The 6991-nt window shown below is 44.0% G+C and overlaps 1 non-coding gene across 1 annotated transcript; it reads right to left on the reverse strand.

The window, feature by feature from the left end:
* Positions 1-3681: 3681 nt before the first annotated feature.
* On the reverse strand, positions 3682-3816 carry LOC129459075 (small nucleolar RNA SNORA70). Its single transcript, XR_008649884.1, has one exon. It is a non-coding gene; the product is annotated as a small nucleolar RNA SNORA70 (small nucleolar RNA).
* Positions 3817-6991: the final 3175 nt, after the last annotated feature.

Here is a 6991-nt window from a genome sequence, read left to right on the forward strand (position 1 = left end):
GAAACATGAATCTTCCCGAGCCTCTTTCTGCACCAGTAAAATAGAGTCATAATATCTGTGTATCTCACGAGGTAATGTGAGAACTCTACCAGGTAAACCTGTCTAACACTCGGCAAACGGTAAAACCCTGCACAACTTCACGGAATTCACACTGGATCGAGCCTGGTCCCCCAGCAACTACAGGCACGCCTATCTTTCTATTGTTGGGTTAAGGGACAGGAATCAGCACCGCGCAATTTAAGGCCTGGCTGTCCATCGCATGTCACTTCTATTTCCCTTACTGTATTGTACCGCTTATTGAGCTAGGTATTCTCCACTGAATACTTTGTTTCTCTTCTGTACCAGTGGGTTGCAATGGGCCTTCTATGAATAGGAGCTAATCAATGATGATGTTTTTACCGTTCAGCTAGGAAATGAGATTTTTAAAAAGGACATTATAGGGAGTTTTTCATTAAGGGAAATAGTATTCTGTTCTGTGCTTCCTAGTTTTATAGAGTTGAAATTATTTTATTTCATGAAATACTGCTTATGGTAGATAATTATTTTGATATTCCATGTAAGTTCAATGTCAGGGTTTTTTGTTTGTTTAACTCCAGAAACCTTAGAAACTTGCTTTTCTGTAGCATTGAGAACAGCGCTTGGTACATATTAGACATTGAATACTCCTATCTTGACATTATTCAGTCTTCGATGCAATGCACTTGTTGAGTATCTACTGGACACCAGTTGTTAAGCCAAGTGCCTGGGGTACAGTTTGAATAAGTCTGGCACAATTCCTCTTCCTGTGGTGTTCATAGCCTAACTCACATTTTAGCACACGCACAAGAAAACAGGTCACGACACTTCCATGTGCTGCGCTTGATAGGGAAGAAAAGGGATGCTGGGGAGCACAACGAAGAGATGCCTAGCCTGATCCTTCTAGTTAAATATTGACAGAGGAAGAGGATGTCATCCTTAGCTAAAGGGTAAAAGATTTTAGGCTGGGTGTGGTGGCTCACGCCTGTAATCCCAACCACTTTGGGAAGCTGAGGCGGGAGGATCGCTTGAGCCCAGGAGTTCAAGATGAGGCTAGGCAACAGAGGGAGACCCCCTCGCTACAAAAAATTTTTTAAAAATTAGCTGGGTGTGGTGATGCACACCTGTGGTCCTGGCTACTCGGAGGATGAGGTAGGGGTATGGCTTGGGCCCGGGTGGTCAAGGCTGCAGTGAACCGTGATCATAGCACTGCACTCCAGCTGGGGCAACACAGCAAGACCCTGTATCAAAAAAAAAAAAAAAGATTTTAGGAATTATATTATTTCCCCTTATAGCCTTACTTCTTCCTGGGAATACCAGGAACCTCATTTCCACTTCTGCTTCCCTGCATGGCTCCCACAGTGTCTAGTTGGCCTCAGAATTGGCCTATAGATGGTACTGTAATAACTTACAGTGGAGAGATTCAGGAATTCAGAGAATTCAGGATTGTAGAAAAGGGACACTGTAGGCACAATCCACCTCTCCCCCAATTTATTTTCATTATTTATTATTTATTTGTGAATGCTTAGAATGCAACATATGTTGGACATTTCAAAATAATGGCCATAAATTTTCCATTCTATAGAAAAGCATGATTCTATAGATTTAAAAGTTACGGGACCGAGTGCAGTGGCTTACGCATGTAATCCCAGCACTTTGGGAGGCTGAGGCTGGTGAATCATTTGAACTCAGGAGTTCAAGATCAGCCTGGCCAACATGGTGAAACACCATCTCTACTAAAAATACAAAAAATTAGCCGGGCAGTAGTGGCACACGCCTGTAATCTCAGCTACTCGGGAGGCTGAGGCAGAATTGCTTGAGCCTAGGAGGCAGAGGTTGGAGTGAGCCAACATTGTGCCACTGCACTCCAGCCTGCATGACAGAGTAAGACCCTGTCTCAAAAAAAAAAAAAAAACAAAACAGTAAAAAGTTACAATAAATTATAAGCAAAAATAAAAATAAAGCTACCTATAGACATGTTTTAGTTAAATTGAAGAAAACCAAGACAAGATCTTACAGCAGTGAAAGAAAAGAGACAGATTATCTACAAAAGAATGGCAATTAGAAATTGGACCAAGGGGCCAGTCGCGGTGGCTCACACCTATAATCCCAGCACTTTGGGAGGCCGAGGCGGGCAGATCACCTGAGGTTGGGAGTTCGAGACCAGCCTGACCAACATGGAGAAACCCTGTCTCTACTAAAAATACAAAATTAGCCAGGCATGGTGGCACCTGCCTGTAATCCCAGGTACTCCAGAAGCTGAGGCAGGAGAATCACTTGAACCTGGGAGGCGGAGGTTGTGGTGAGCCGAGATCACGCCATTGCACTCCAGCTTTGGCAACAAGAGCAAAACTCCGTCTCAAAATAAGAAATTGGACCAAGGGCAGGCCTCTCATTAGCAACATACAAGCTGGAGACATTATCTTCAAAATACTGAGAAAAAAAGCCATCTGTCAAATTGGAATTGTATACCCAACTAAACTATTATTTGATCATGTGCAGTGGCTCAAGCCTGTAATCCCAGCACTTTAGGAGGCTGAGGTAGGAAGATCTCTTTAGCCAAGGAGTTCCAGACCAGCCTGGGCAACATAGGGAGACCCTGTCTTTATAAAAATAAACAAAATTAAAAATGAACTACTATTAAAAAGGGAAAACAGATTTTAGATAAAAATTGAGAGTATTTACCATCCATAGACTCCTAACAAAGAAATTCTAAAGGAATTTTTTTTTTTTTTTTTTTTTTTTTTTGAGATGAAGTCTGGCTCTTGTCCCCCAGGCTGGAGTGCAATGGTGCGATCTCGGCTCAGTGCAACCTCCGCCCCCCGGGTTCAAGCAATTCTCCTGCCTCAGCCTCCCCAGTAGCTGGGATTACAGGCGCCTGCCACCATGCCTGGCTGATTTTTGTATTTTAAGTAGAGACGGGGTTTCACCATGTTGGCCAGGCTGATCTCGAATTCCTGACCTCAGGTGATCCGCCTGCCTCGGCCTCCCAAAATGCTGGGATTACAGGCGTGAGCCACTGTGCCAGGCCAGGAATTATTTCAAGAAGGAAAGGAATCACTGAAGGAATGAGATGCAAAAAGGAACAGTGAGCAAAAAAAGTAGATAAATTTAAACAACTGTATAAAACAACACTAATAATATACTAACAATGTTTATGTGAGGGAATCAGGATAAGACTAAAATAACAGACTAAAAGTACATAAGAGAGAGGGGTAACTGAAGTTAAAGCATTCTTTTTTTTTTTTTTTTTTTTTAGGTGGACAGGAAGTAGAATTTATTGGTGAGTATTAAGAGGGGGCGGCACAGTGGAAGCCCTCATGAGTGCAGGACTCGCCACTTGTCCAGAGGGCCATGATTGGGAATGTACTTGGCCCATCTGGGATGAGCCACTTCTCAGCCACCACAAATTAATTGGCATTGAACTTGGTGAAGCCCCACTTCTTTGAGATGTGGATCTTATGGCGGCCAGGAAACTTGAACTTGGCCCTGCACAGGGCCTCAATCACATGCTCCTTGTTCTGCAGCTTGGTGTGGATGGACATAACTTGGCCAATGTGAACCCTGGCCACAGTGCCCTGGGGCTTTCCAAAGGCACCTCGCATGCCAGTTTGGAGCCTACATTGGGGTAGTGTAAGGTCAGAAACATGAACATCCATCTGAAAGGACTGTCTCCAAGGTCCCTTAGAGCAACCCATACAACAAACAGGCTGCATACACTACCAAAGAAGCTGCTGTTTACAGCCATTGCACACTGGGCCCCCATGAGGAAAGGAACTCAGTCGGCTTAATTAGCTGCAGGAAGTTAAGGCATTCTAAGTTCCTTGTATTATTAGATGGAGAGTAGGGATAAATGGGAGATCTTAAGTATCTGTATTAAAGTTTTAAAGGAAACCACTTGAGTAATATAAATTGAAGACCGTTATATAACTCATAAGCCAATAAATGGGGAAATATGTAGTTAAAAAAAAAAAAAAAAACTTGGCCGGGCACAGTGGCTCACACCTGTAATCCCAGCACTTTGGGAAGCTGATGTGGGCAGATACCTGAGATCAGGAGTCTGAAACCAGCCTGGCCAACATGGTGAAACCTCATCTTTACTAAAAATATAAAAATTAGCCCGGCGTGGTGGCAGTAATCCCAGCTGCTCAGGAGGCTGAGGCAGGAGAATCACACGAACCCGGGAGGCGGAGGTTGCAGTGAGCTGAGATTGTGCCACTGCACTCCAGCCTGGGCAACAGAGTGAGACTTTGTCTGAAAAAAAAAAAAAAAAAAAAAAAACAAGGAAAAGAAAGAGTAAGACAGGATATTATTACTTCAAATCGAGGAGGCAGAAACCTGGGATGGTAAGTAGTTCACAAATACCTAGGTATAAATTGCTTGTTAGTGTTCTAGCTCACATGTTGGGAGTATTATCTAATAATACAGTCTCAAAACAAATAAAATAAAAATTGGCTGAGCACAATGGCTCATGCCTGTAATCCCAGCACTTTGAGAGGCCGAGGCAGGTGGATTGCTTAAACTCAGGATTTTGAGACCAGCCTGGCCAACATGGTGAAACCCTGTCTCTAAGAAAAATACAAAAATTAGCTGGGCATGGTGGTGCATACATGTGGTCCCAGTTACTTGGGAGGCTGAGGTGGGAGGATCACTTGAGCCCAGGAGGTCAAGGCTGCAGTGAGCCGAGATCATGCCACTGCACTCCAGCCTGGGCAACAGAGCAAGACCCCATATCAAAAAATAAAAAAAATTAACAGAATACAATGGAAAATGGACAAATTCACCAACAGAGTAAGAAACGTTACACACCTCTCCCAGTAATTAATTAACAGATCAGGGAGTACCTTTTTTTTTTTTTTTTTTTTTTTTTTTTTTTTAGAGATGGAATCTTGCTCTGCTTGCTCTGTCACCCAAGAGGGAGTGCAGTGGCACAATCTTGGCTCACTGCAACCTCCACCTCCCAGGTTCAAGCCATTCTCCTGCCTCAAGCCATTCTCCTGCCTCAGCCTCCCAAGTAGCTGGAATTACAGGTGTGTGCCACCACGCCCAGCTAATTTTTGTATTTTTAGTAGAGATGGGGTTTTGCCATGTTGGCCAGGCTGGTCTCCAACTCCTGACCTCAGGTGATCTACCTTCCTCGGCCTCCCAAAGTGCTAGGATTACAGGTGTGAATCACTGCACCTGGCCTTTTTTTTTTTTTTTTTTTTTGAGACAGGGTCTTGCTCTGTTGTCCAGGCTGGAGTGCAGGGGCATGATCTCGGCTCACTGCAATCTACACCTCCAGGGTTCAAGCAATTCCTGTACCTCAACCTTCAGAGTAGCTGGGACTACAGGCATGTGCCACCATGCCTGGCTAATGTTTGTAGTTTTAGTAAAGACGGGGTTTCACCATGTTGGCCAGGCTGGGTGCCTGTCTAACTCCTGGCCTCAAGTGATCCACCCATCTCAGCCTCCTAAAGTGCTAGGATTACAGGCGTGTGCCACTGCACCCAGCCTGTATTTCTATTTACTAGTAATGAACAATGAAATTTGAAATTTAAAAACCAATACCAGGCTGCACACAGTGGTTCATGCCTGTAATCCCAGCACTTTGGGAGGCCGAGGCGGGTGGATCACCTGAGGTCAAGAGTTTGAGACCAGCCTGGCCAACATGGTGAACCCCCATCTTTACTAAAAATACAAAAATTACCCAGGTGCAGTGGCAGGTGCCTGTAATCCCAGCTATTCATGAGGCTGAGGCAGGAGAATCACTTGAACCCGGGAGGTGGAGGTTGCAGTGAGCCAAGATCATACCAATGCACACCCCAGTCTGAGCGAAGAGCGAGACTAGGTCTAAAAAAATAAAATAAAATAAATAAATAAACCCACAAAAACAACAACAGAAAACACCACCAAAAAACGCAATACCATTTACAAAGCATTTCCTAAAATGAAATATTGAGGTTTAAATATAACAAATTATATGCAGGAGTATATGCTAAAATTGCAAAACACAGATAAAACTCAATCCCAATAAAAACCCCAGCGGGCTTTTTTGTAGATAACAATCTCATTATAAAATTTATAGGGACAGGCAAAGAAACCAGAACAGCCAAAACAACGTTGAAAAAAATAAACAAAATTGGAAGACTCATACTCATTTCAAAACTTACTATAAAGCAATAGTGTGACCCTGATGAAAGGTAGACACATACATCAATGGGACAGAATAGAGATTCATCAAGAAACAGACTTTTGACAAAGGTACAGAAAATAATTGTGGGTCACATGTCTTACAATGGACTTGTATCACAATATATAAAGAACTCTCAGAACTAAACAGTAAGAAAAGCAATTTAAAAATATGGCTGGGTGTGATGGCTCATGCCTGTAATCCCAGCACTTTTTTTTTTTTTTTCTTAAGACGGGGTTTCACTGTATCACCCAGGCTGGAGTGCAGTGGTGCCATCTCGGCTCACTGCAACCTCCGCCTCCTGGGTTCAAGCAATTCTCCTGCCTCAGCCTCCCAAGTAGCTAGGATTACAGGTGCCCACCACCATGCCTGCCTAATTTTTTTGTATTTTTAGTAGAGACGGGGTTTCACCATGTTGGCCAGGCTGGTTTCAAACTCCTGACCTCAAGTGATCCGCCCATCTCGGCCTCCCAAAGTGCTAGGATTAAAGGTGTAAGCCACCATGCCCGGCCTGTGATCCCAGCATTTTGGGAGGCCGAGGCGGGCAGACGGCTTGAGTTTAGGAGTTCGAGACCAGCCTGGGCAACATAGTGAAAACCTGTCTACAAAAAATACAAAAATTAGCCAAGCTTGGTGGCATGTGTCTGTAGTCCCAGCTACTCAGGAGGCTGAGCGGGAAGGACTGCTTGAGCCCAGGAGGTGGAAGTTGCAGGCGGGAGCCAAGATTACACCACTGCACCAATGCTCTAGCATGGGTGATAAAGCCAGACCCTGTCTCAAAACAAAACAAAAACAAAAGCATGA

The sequence above is a fragment of the Symphalangus syndactylus genome, chromosome 19 (genome assembly GCF_028878055.3).
Source record: "Symphalangus syndactylus isolate Jambi chromosome 19, NHGRI_mSymSyn1-v2.1_pri, whole genome shotgun sequence".
In the NCBI taxonomy this organism is placed as follows: domain Eukaryota; kingdom Metazoa; phylum Chordata; class Mammalia; order Primates; family Hylobatidae; genus Symphalangus; species Symphalangus syndactylus.